At 31.8% G+C, this 12557-nt stretch overlaps 1 long non-coding RNA gene across 1 annotated transcript; it reads left to right on the top strand.

The window, feature by feature from the left end:
* Positions 1-7445: 7445 nt before the first annotated feature.
* On the top strand, positions 7446-11721 carry LOC141482265 (uncharacterized). The gene is made up of 4 exons (XR_012465427.1): positions 7446-7584; positions 7699-7732; positions 10847-11014; positions 11403-11721. It is a non-coding gene; the product is annotated as an uncharacterized lncRNA (long non-coding RNA).
* Positions 11722-12557: the final 836 nt, after the last annotated feature.

The following is a 12557-nucleotide window of genomic DNA, read 5'->3' as shown; positions in this document are numbered from 1 at the left end:
AATATATATTAGCAAAAGCAATTTGATTTTATAACAGTTATGTCAGTGTTTTGGAATTGTAGTGAATATACCATACTATAAAATAGTTGGGAAATTATCATTGAAGTGACAATATGGTAATGAAAATAAAATTGTGTCTGAAAGCATTTAAATAAAATAATTTCATTAAAGCTACAGGAAACAGTTATAAAATGAGCTTAAAATAGTTTTATAACTATCATAAAAATCTCGCAGAAAAGTGTTATAAAACTGCTACATAACAATTCACTTTTATAGAAAAATAAGTTTCATAAGCTAGTTGTAAAAATGTTTCTGTGATAATTTCCTGACTATTTTATAATGGTTTTTCAATTTCATTTCATAAACGTTTCCATGACAAATTTATAAAACACTTTTATTGCCTACAACTGTATTGTGTTCACCGATCATCTAATACAATCAATTAGCATTTTGGAAGTAATTATAAAATACTAATAAAATAAAACTCTTGCAATACCATGGAATTATAAAACAACTTTGCTGGTTGGGATTGTTTCGTATTATCAGATGCTCCATGATGAGCAGATTTCAACAAAGTATAAAACATACGGTCTGAAGCTTATGGTTCGGGAGCTACAAATATTCGTTCTAGAGACAAATATGAAAGCAAGAAATCAGAAAAAGAGATTTTTTGGTAATTCTTAAATCAAAATCTGATGACTGGACAATGGGAATGGAAAATGTCTATAGTGAATGTTCGAAAACTTCTCTGTAATGCTTCATGATATTCTCAAATGACTTCAAATGACTTCAAATGAGCACATAGAAAGAAATCTACAGGAGTTAGATCCGGAAACCTTAGTGCAAGTCCTCTTACGCCAATCCAGCGACCAGAAAAATGATCATACAAAAATTGTCGCACTGGAGCTGCATAATGGGGAGATGCACCATCCTGCTAAAAACTATTCCGTTTTCGATAAAATTTATATTCCTCAATTGCCCTATTGATATACGGTATTATTCGATTCTCTAACATATCCAAATATCCAATACTCATTAAGGATCCTGAAAACATTTGTACGACTGATTCCTGATTATCGAAATAACTTAGTAAGTTTTTGGCTTTCTACTACTCCATCTGATACAAAAAAATGGATGAGACAATCTTCCAAAGAAAGGAAGGAAGTAATCAATTTGAAAATAAGTAACTCTATACATGGATGTGTAGATCATGCAAAGAAGTAACTTTCAGACACAAACTGAAAGAAATCCTCCTGAAACAGCTACTTTCATATAAACATTGAATTACACGAAAGAAAAAAATTCTTTCGAAACAAATACTTCTATATGAACACTGAATTATACAGAAGATACTTTTCTCTATTCAGTTTGTATATCGAACATTTGTTGAGGAATAAGAATCAGATATCATTCACATGAGTTCTACTTTTAATGAATGGTAATAAATTGTACTCACATGGAACACTGTCACCCTAACTGGTATACACCGTGTTTCGCCTTAAAACACTTGCCCTAAGGCTCTTCAGTACCAAATTGGATAACATTATAGAAAATACACACACTTCATTCATGAATTACGATTTTGAATGTCACGGTATAAGCTTGATCTGCTCATGTCATCGATGACATCGTAATGACATTCATTCACCTATTTGTATCAGATGGAGTAGTAGAAAGCCAAAAACTTTCTTTCCCAAAAATTAATCACTCCTAAAAATATAACCCTTTCAAATCAACTTAGTAAGATATTGCGAATTTTCCATTAGTGCGACGTGCCCTAAAACTGCAGTACAAATAGCTTCATCGTTGACAACTCCTGAACGGTTATGCTTTTTATTGTTAACAGATCCAGTTTTCATGAATTTGTTCAATAATTCCGAAACGTATTTTTTTATTTTTCCTGAAAATCATTGTTCCAAAAGTTATTCAGGGTGGCTCACTTTCAACTCAAATAATTTGTAGTTCCCGAACCATAAGCTTCAGACCATATGTTTTATACTTTGTTGAAATCTACCCATCATGGAGTATCTGATAATGCGAAACAATATAGGGTGATCCAAAAAAAATTTGGTGACATGCTCTGGGGATGCGATAGGGAAAGTAAAATCAAATGTGAATATGTCAAAATGTGTTCCCGTGTATACTATGGTTGACGTCATTTTTTATTTTTTCTGTACCGAAAGTTAATCAGGGTGGCTCGTTTCAAATGGAACGCACTGTATATCTATGAGAGTATCTATTTGAAAATAAATTAGATTTTTGGAAGCTAGACCAATCCTAGGAGCAATGTAAATATATCTTTTCGGAATGTACAAATATTATTTGTAAATTAAATCACTTAATTTTTTTGTGAATTAATGAAATATTTTTGTAACTGGAATAACTATGAAGTTATCAAAATTTTACAAATACTTTCAGTATTTTAACAACTTTTGTTTGCAAATTATATAGTGCTTTGTAATTTGGCTAATAATTTTCATTTTTCTCACACGTATTGTAATTAAACTCAAGCGTTATTAAATATTTCACAAAGAGATTTCGAAATGTACAAATAGGTATCATTCGAAAATTAAATCACTTACATTTTTTGTAAATATGGGGTATAATATATTTAATTAATATATTAATTAATATATATAATTAATATATATATAATATATATAATTATTATATATTATAATATATTATATATATTATATATTATAATATATTATATTATATATTATAATATATATAATTAATATATTTAATTAATAATTATATATAAAATTATTACAATGTGGTAAAACAACGATAAAAATAAAATAAATACAACAATAAAAATTAATTGGCGCTCCGGGGCGACTTCATTGATTCCAGTGGCGCATTTGCTTTTTCAGCTGCAGGAAAACCCGGAAAAACCTGCAGCACCACATCATCTGAAGATCTTGATCCAACAATGTCCCCTCTCTCATAAAACAAAATGTAGGGTGTCTCCAGAGGCTCCAATAAATTCAATGCATCGCCAGAACACTTCGTGACACGACTATCGTCAAACTCAAACCAGTCCGTTTCGTCTTTGACCAAGTCGTAATAATGACCAAATTCAACGCCAGAACCACAGTGAACAATGACTGCATGGATATTATAATAGTGGTCTGCTAGGTTGATATGTTCATCTATTTCGAACCTTCCAAAGAGTTTCTTGCTTCCGTTAGAGGTTGAGTCTTGTTTGAAAATCATCAGTGTTATTATTAGATTGACTGGTGCCTCAGCTATACTTGTTTCCTTATAACAGTCAGTTAGTTTGGCGCATGTTTGACAATACAGTTGATCATCACCTGCTAAAAATTCCATTTTCAGATGATTTAACAATAAGCTTTGCACGGACTGGTAATTAGTCGTATTAGTAAAATAATTTTGTAACTGGAATAACTATGAAGTCATCAAAATTTTACAAATACTTTCAGTATTTTAACAACTTTTGTTTGCAAATAATATAGTGCTTTGTAATTTGACAAAAATTTTTCATTTTCATTACACTTATTGTAATTATACTGAACCGTTATTGAATCTTTCATAAAAATTTCTTCAAATTCACAAATATTATTTGTAAGTTTTCCACTTCAATTTTTAGTAAATTGATAAACTATTTTTTCAACTGGAATTACTATGAAGTCATTAAAATTTTACAAATACTTTCAGAATTTCAACAACTTTCGTTTGCTAATTATATAGTGCTTTGTGATTTCACCAAAAATTTTCATCTTTCTCAAACGTATTGTAATTACACTAAGCCGTTAGTCAATTTTCCACAAAACGTTTTTTAAATTCACAAATTTTATTTTAAGAATTATTTTCTTTGATTTTTTTGTAAAATTATAAATAATTGTTAGAATGGAAAATACTATGGAGTAATAAACATTCTACTAATGTTTTCATTACAATTTTTAGATTGCAAAAAAGTATATTTCATTGCACTTATTGATCGCAATGCGATAATCAGAGTTGTGATAGTGTAATTTTTAGTACAGAAATGTGAGTTAGTGAAAGTTAGTTATATAAGTGGTTAATCACTAATGATTTTCGGTGTCAATTGAATCATGTATACTCATATGAATAGATATACGGTTCTCACTCGAAACAAATGAACATTTATGAATTCTAGGGAATTTCCACTGATTCATGCGTTTATATAAACCATCGCGAATTTGATTGGCGACAATATTTGAATTTTGTTATCACTAACAATCATTTGAGAAAATGGATACGATGAATGGAAGTTTAGCCTCGAATGAGTGTTTTGAATATGAATTTTCAACATCAATCGTTCGTACATTGCGATAGCTTGGGGGTCTTGACTTCAGTCGCAAGTTGGAATCGTAATCACAGTTAATTTTTTTTGTATTGAAAATCTTTCGATCCTGATTTCTATCATTGTTGATAAAACAATTTGTGTTCCATCCATTGGATTGTAATAATTTTTTTTAAACTTTACCATCCTAACAATTCTGATTTTCTTGAAAGACCTAGATATCTCCCCATTTCTGATCAATAACTTTCTGGTGATGGAAAATAAATGCATTATTATTAGTGTATTGTTTTATGTAAACATATCTTTCAACGCGTGTTAGGGATCACACGTTTGGGCACATTATTTATTTCAAATTTATGATGCACTGTCTGGAACCTTTGGTGTAGTAATGAATATTCCTGGAGTTTTTTCCCAACACCAAATCGTTATTTTCAACACTTCGACACGTGTTTTGATCACCAAGTGATCATCTTCAAAGAGGAAGATTAAAACTGGCAGTTAAATCTTCCTCTTTGAAGATGATCACTTGGTGATCGAAACACGTGTCGAAGTGTTAAAACTAACGATTTGGTGTTGGGAAAAAACTCCAGTAATATTCATTTCAAATCGCTTCAACTTTTTTGACTTTCGGTTCTTTTATTGAAAAAACCCAACTTCTTCCAAGTGAAAAAGGTACACTTCCTCAACAACGCTGGAGGTGATCGTTTTCTAAATATTTACAATTTTCTATATCAATGCATATTACTCAGCTCCTAAGGAGCTTAGTGAAATTGCTGAGAATATTACAAAAACTATGAGTTTGTGTTGTATCTCGTCAAAATAAACAACTTTTTCCTATAAAATGTTTATCGAAAAATCATTTGTTTAGTTTTCGTCATAAGTTTATAGGCAGTATACCAAGACAGATTTTTTCTGAACTGATCATTATTGAACTGCCTAATCAATCCAAACTGAAAAAAACTTCAAATTTAATTATTCTATTAGAAAGTGCTTCATTTCTGAGTTTGTGAAAATAACAATTCAGAGAAGTCCTGTGTTATTTATTAGGCAAATAAACATATGAAAATTAAACGAAATAACTATGACAACAACTGTTCAAAGTGACGACCCCCCAACAGCAAAACAAGCTGGTGCTCTCTTCATCAAATAATTCCGTACCCGTTGGAAAATGCCGGGAGTGTTTCTTATCGTCTCGTAGTGAGCTATGATGCGATATGCGATCCCTCAACATTTCCTTGTTTTCAATGGTACTGGCATAAATTAGTATTTTGAGGTGTCCCCCAAAAAAATCGGCGGCATTGAGAACCCTAGACCTCGGGGGCCAATACCGAGTGCCTCCTCTTCCTATTCATCTTTGGGGATATGCTACGTCTGAGACATTTTTTGCTATCACATTAAAATGAGCAGAGGCTCCATCGTACATAAATCAAGAGTGATTTCGGAGGCCAATGGAAACATCTTCCATAAGCTGGGAAAGCTCGCAATCCAAAAACTTTAGGCAAGCAACTCCATTTAAACGTGAGGGAAGAAAATAGGGCCCAATTCAATAATCCCCAAGTATGCCTACCCATACATTAAAAGATAATATGTTATGGAAATGAATTTGCGTTGTCGCATGTGGGTGATTTCCATTTCTTGAAAAATTAGCCTCATCTGTGAAGAGGATTTTCGATTAAATTTGGGGATGTTGTTCGATTTTTCTGAAGAGCCATTGAAGAAATTCGATACGTGGTTGGAAATCACGTAACGTAAGTGCCTGGATACGCTCAATATGATAAGGATATATAATTGCCCTTTAAATTCTGTAAACGGTCATGTGACTCATATTTGAAGTTTGACTAATTTTTTTTGTACTTGTCTTTGAATATTCACTAATTTCTTCGAGAACCACCTCCTCCGATTCCACAATTCTTGTTGTCCGTGGCCGTCCTGCTGCAAAATTTCTTTCAAAGCTTCCAGTTTCGGAAAGTCGCCGGAAAAGATTCGCAAATGACCCTGCAAAAGAGTCACGCGTTGGAGATGCAAAAACCAAATCAGCCACTTCAGCATTCGTCGGACATGGTACCAAAAAATCACTTTATAAACTTCGAAGTATGAATTTGTCAATGAACAATTAATTAACTTAATTTGCGAAAATCAATTTCAACAACCTGTTAGCTGTTGAAACACATGTGCCGATCATGTTTAAAAAAAAATCTGTTTCAAATCTGTTTTTCCGTTGATCAGCTGCCACCCCATACGAACGACAACTCTCAGAAGTTGAGAAACTTGTGCGAGCTAAGGACTAACGAGGTCTTACCTTTTAACGTGTGATTCCTAAAACGGTTGCAGAATCATTCCAGCTTCAACCAGATAAATTATCTCGAGAAAAATATCTGGTCGAGGCGGGATCGAACACACGACCTTCCGATCGTGAGTCGGACACACCACCACCGCGGCCAATGCCACAACATCGATAGATTTTATGAAAATTTTACGAATCAATCAAATATATAAACAATAATTTTTGACCGTTCCGGACTCTTTGTACAAGTGTTTTATTATTTGACTTCTGTTACAGTATGATTTTATGTGAATTTCACTAGTTCGGACTTCCATTGTCTACTATATAAAATGATTTGAAATCCCTTATTTTTTTTTTTTTTACTTGTAGGTTATTTAACTATCATTTCATTTCAGGTTTATTGTTGCTTAATATAATTGTTATTTTCAACTATTCTTTTTATACTATTCTTTTTTACTTGTTTCAGGGATTTCAAATCATTTTATATAGTAGACAATGGAAGTCCGAACTAGTGAAATTCATCACGAAACATTGTCAATCACCTTCAAACAAATGATTTTATGTATAAACACATAATTTTGATATGTTGGTTCTGAAATGTTTTCCATAAAATCATATCTGACCATAATAATTAAATGATGATCAATAATCATTTCTATTATTATCATCACCAGTGTTATTTTACTCAGGGTAATTATTCACTAAACACATATATCCTGAAAAAATCGTTGTAGGCCCCATTTATATTTCAAGTCGAATGGGTGTCAATGCTGTTTTGTTTTGGCGGTTAGCCGTCCATTTTTACATTTTAGGAGTACATGAGTAGGTATGATGTATTATAACATATTCAGTAGTGTCGTGTAACAGTGCCAAGAGAGGAAGGATCCAGACACATATAAGTCGAAGTTGTTAGCATTGCTTGAAGAATTACATTTATTTGATTTCTGTGAATTAAAACTGTCTCTCTTGTTTTCCCGTGAATAGTGCGTGTGAACCTTTTGGTCAAGTAAGGAATCGATTATAATCAATAGTTGGTAAAAATTTAAATCAATAAAATATAAAACTCTTCAAGATCTTTTAGAAATGAAGTCATTCCATGTAATTATTTAATATGTTTCAGATTGTTATGGTATCCATCAGTTTTCAATTTTAACGTAAGTTTACTAACTTAAATTACAAATACTATACTTTATGTTAACAAATTGATAGAAATTTGATTTTCTGAAAAAAATTCAATTTTCTCGGCAGGAGGAGATGTTAAGAGATGCGTAACAATTCCATATTTCTATAAAGTTAGTTCCTTTCAACTATCGAGTAAGTTTTATCGAAATTAATGTGTGTTTGAAGGTGTTTCACAATGCTTCTTTGTGAATTTCACCAGTTCGGACTTCTACTGTCTAATATGATATAAAATGATTTGAAATCCCTGAAAGAACAAATAAAAATGAAAATTAAAATAAATAGCTGAAAATAACAATTATATTAAGCATAAAACCTTGGATGGAATCACAATGAAATAAAATACAAGACAATTGAAAATTGAACTATTAAAATCAAATGAAAAATTGAAAGATTTCAAGCCAAGTTACTTCACGACGTTTCGAATGTCAGTATCCACAATCGATTTCGACTGATAAGTCATCACCCAAAGACGATTGTTGATACTAACAATCAAAACTTCGTAAAGTAACCTGGCTTGAAATCTTTCAAATTAATTTTTTCAATTGTTCAATTTTAAATTTTTTGACTCATTTTTATTTTATTGTAATCTGCTTTCAAGGTTTTTTTTGCTTAATATAATGGTTATTTCCATCTATACATTTCAATTTTAATTTTTATTGGTTCTTTCAGGGATTTAAAATAATCTTATATCATATTGGACAATGGAAGTATGAAGTAATGAAATTCAAAATTATTGTACTTGATATTTCAGAAAATTTACCTATTTTCAGAAACCATTTGTTTATGAAAAAGTTAAATTCATTTGATTGAAAATAATAAATAACAATGATAATGGAACAATAATAGTGTGAAATATTTTATACAGGGTGTTATTTAAGTATGTACCATAAATTCAACAGACGATTCTTCAGGTAATTTCAAGACGAAATGTTTATATAAACATGGATCTGCAAATCCTTGATTCTCTAGATACAGGGTGTTAAAATGATAATAAAAAAAATTATTCGTGAACATCTTAAATATCCTCCACCTTATTTTGTTGTAATTTGGCAATGGTATTCATAACATTGAGAAGCTAATTTAGTCCAAACGTGATTTAATTTATCAAGTCCAGTGGCGTCTAGAGCGGGATTTGAACGAATATTTTTGACTTAAAAAATGTACGCCACTGACTTTTTTGCATATCCTTGGACCACACAATGTTTATTTTGGAAATTATTATTTTTAAATTTTTCATAACTAATTATGTAACAATAACAACAAATATTAAATAACATTGACATCTAGACTAACGAATTGAACTACATTAAGTGTTGGAAATGGCCTCCTTCGGCTTCAATACAACCGTCCAGCCACCGCATAAAGCACTTTTCTGAAAATACCATAAATAATGATCAAGGGTTGCCTTGGAAAACGATTGCAACATTCAATGAACAACTTCACAGTTGTTGTCATCTTCATAAACTTTTAATTTATAATTGTTATAAAAAGTGTGTTTAGTTGTTATTTTTCGAATCATTTTTGTAAAACATAGTTCAATTTACTAACAGTGAAATGGCAGATATGCATTTCTGTTATGGAATGGCTCACGGAAACTCGAATGCTACAAGACGCATTCACCATGAAAGATTTCCTCAGCGTGTAGTGCCTAATAGAACAACTCTTTCTGAAACAGGCAGCTTTAAATGATCGACGGTTGTCATTGAGAGGCCTGCAACGGTACGAACAGTTCAAATTGAAGAAGCTGTTTTGAATGAGATTGAAAATAGCTGAAGCACTGAATATAACCCATGTCATAGTGTGGCAAATTTTAAAAGCATAGGAGCTATATCCCTATCATATGCAACGGGTGCAAGCTCTATCGCCCAGAGATTTGCCTGTAAGACTAGCATTTTCTAATTGGTTATGCGGTAAAATAAGAAGGAATCCAATCACATTCGGGCCAAAAACAATCCACACGCCTTGATAAAAAAGAATTTTCATGAACAGTTTTTTTTCATTAATATCTGGGTTGGAATTGTCGGTGACCATATCATTGGGCCTCACTTCCTTTCACCTAGACTTAATGGAGAAGAATACCGAAGGTTTTTAGAATTTGTTTCACCTGAACTTTCAGAAAAGATTCCAGTCATGAGCCCAGATCCAGAATCCAGAGTCCAGATCCATATGTGGTACATGCACGATGGTGCTCCACCACTCTAGTGTAGTGACACGGCAATTTTTTGGTGAAAATTACCATAATCGCTGGATTGGGAGAGCAGGCCCACACCTCGCTCGCCCGAAATGAATCCGTTAGATTATTTTCTCTGGGGACACCTTAAAGCGTTTTTATACAAAACTGCTATTCAAAGTGAAGAGGATTAACGGAATGAAATCATTAATTCATGTGACATAATAAAAAATACGCCAGGTATTTTCAGAAGAGTGCGAAATTCAATGATGCGGCGGCTAGACGGTTGTATTAAAGCCGAAGAGGCCATTTCCAACACTTAATTTAGTGCAATTCGTTAGTCTAGATGTTAATGTTATCTGATATTTGTTGTTATTGTCACATAATCAGTAATGAAAAATTGTAAAAATAATAATTTCCAAAAGAAACATTTAATTCCCCATATTATTCCTTGTGAGGTCCAAGGATATGCAATTAGGTTGACTTTTTTTTTAACTAAGCAAAATACAAAAAAAAATCAAGGGACAAAAACGTTGTATTTCTAATTGATTAATTCAAATAAATAATAAAAATTGCACAAAAGTCAGTGACGTACATTTTTAGGTCAAAAATATTCGTTCAAAACCCGCTCGAGACGCACTGGTCTCAAAAAATTGAATCACGTTCGGGCTACATTAGCTCCTTAATTTTATAAATACCATTGCCAAATTACAACAAGATTAAGTAAAGGATATTCAAGATATTTACGAATAACTTTTTCTTTATTTTTATTTTAACACCCTGTTGTATCTTGAGAAAGAAGGATTTGCAGACTCATGTTTATATCGACATTACGTCTTGAAATTACCTAAAGAATCGTCTGTTGAATTTATGGTACATGCTTAATTAATATTATATTTATCAAATATTTTTTTAGGAATAGATTTACATGACAGTGGAAATGTGTACATGTGGTATTTGACAAAGAAATAAAAATACATGCTCCATCATTTCTCGATGGAATATTGGCTATATTCCTGTGCTATTACGTCTTTGGCTTCGCATATCCTCCATAAATTGGGGGAACACTTGAAGCAATTTAACGGTGAGTGTTAATAACTGTGCTTTCTGTAGATTTTTAATAATTATAATATTCTCTTTTATGAACAACTTCAAAAGTTTGAAATCAGTTTTATTTTTCATTTTTGGATTAATTAAACTCTACATTTTAAATGCTCTCACTGTTGACAATTGATTTAAAAGATAATTAGATAATTCATTTTCGCTATCTGAATAATTGAAGTTTCCAATCTTAAGCGATTCATTATTTGTTTGTACATATTTCTTGCGAAAAAGCTTTACATAAGACTTTATATATACTGCACTGAACTGCACTTCACTTGAATCATTATAATTTCGTCTCAGGACAATTTATATAATTCAATTTTTTCTCTTTTGCTTGCGATTGATTTATAAATGACTTTGAATTTCAGATTCGTTCTGGAAATGTGTCCTCCCAAACGTACAAAGCGGGGCGGAAAAAGAAAAGCAACCAATATCCATCCTAAAGTCAACAAGCTGATAAAAGCAATCGATCCATATATTGCTGATGAAACGCATCAAATTGTTATTTTAATATAATTATGTACTTTTTATGTTATACATACACACTACATAGTCATCATCCATTAATACGGTGTGATTTCTATTTTTTATAATATTTGTTATAATCTTTTATTTTTTTACTAAGTTTATTATTACTATTTGACTGCATTACTCACTCACCTCAATTTTTATTTTATACCTAATGTATAATACAATATAATCATGTATATTTTAATAATGTATTTAAATAATGTAGACTAATTATCCTACATTGAATAAAATTCCATTTGTTAGTTTTGAGATGATTTTATTCATTAACCTATTTTGTTGATCAAGAAAATGATAAATTATTGTTTTGTACTTGATAAGGAGCCTATAAATCGCACTTCTCATTCAACAAATGAATCATTTGCAATATTATATTGCTAAGTTGAAACTTTGGATATATCCACTATTAATAAACATCTCCGATTAAATTGTTAAAGACTTTCAATTAGAGCACTACTATAAGTCTTGCAGTACAATAAAGTAAATCAATAAAGAATTTGAAAAAACTTATTTTAGAAAATCACAGTGTTCATATTTAGTGAATTCGTAATGCAGCATTAGTAGTATGCTAAGGCCGTTTGAGGGCCTCCCCCCTAGCTGTTTCCCCCACAATGCCACCACACTGACTTGAGCATGAAACCCTTTTTTTACTCTGCGCCTATGACTTAGCCTTGAAATGCATGTGATGTCACATGACCTTGAGTTACATCATTACCATGGAACCCTCTTTTAACTCGCCGCCTATGATTTGGCTTCAAAAGCCGCAACGACTCTATAACCTTGGGTCGCACATCACATGATCTCGAAAATTACACCCGATTCTGGGCCTCCCCCTACCACTAGTAACATCGCAAGACATATGGCCTTGAATGTGAGTGTGTGCAGTTTCAAGTTGGGTAACTTGAATAACGTCACACTATGAAACCCCCTTTTAACTCTCCGTCTATGAAGTAACTTCGAGAGCCGTAACGATTCGATCATCATCGGCGCACGCC

Source organism: Leptinotarsa decemlineata, unplaced genomic scaffold, assembly GCF_025532065.1.
Source record: "Leptinotarsa decemlineata unplaced genomic scaffold, Ldec_3_MD MMD2_tig00000882_RagTag_RagTag, whole genome shotgun sequence".
Taxonomy (NCBI): Eukaryota; Metazoa; Arthropoda; class Insecta; order Coleoptera; family Chrysomelidae; genus Leptinotarsa; species Leptinotarsa decemlineata.
The sequence above is the reverse complement of the archived record's forward strand: the minus strand, read 5'-3'. Positions and strand labels throughout refer to the sequence as shown.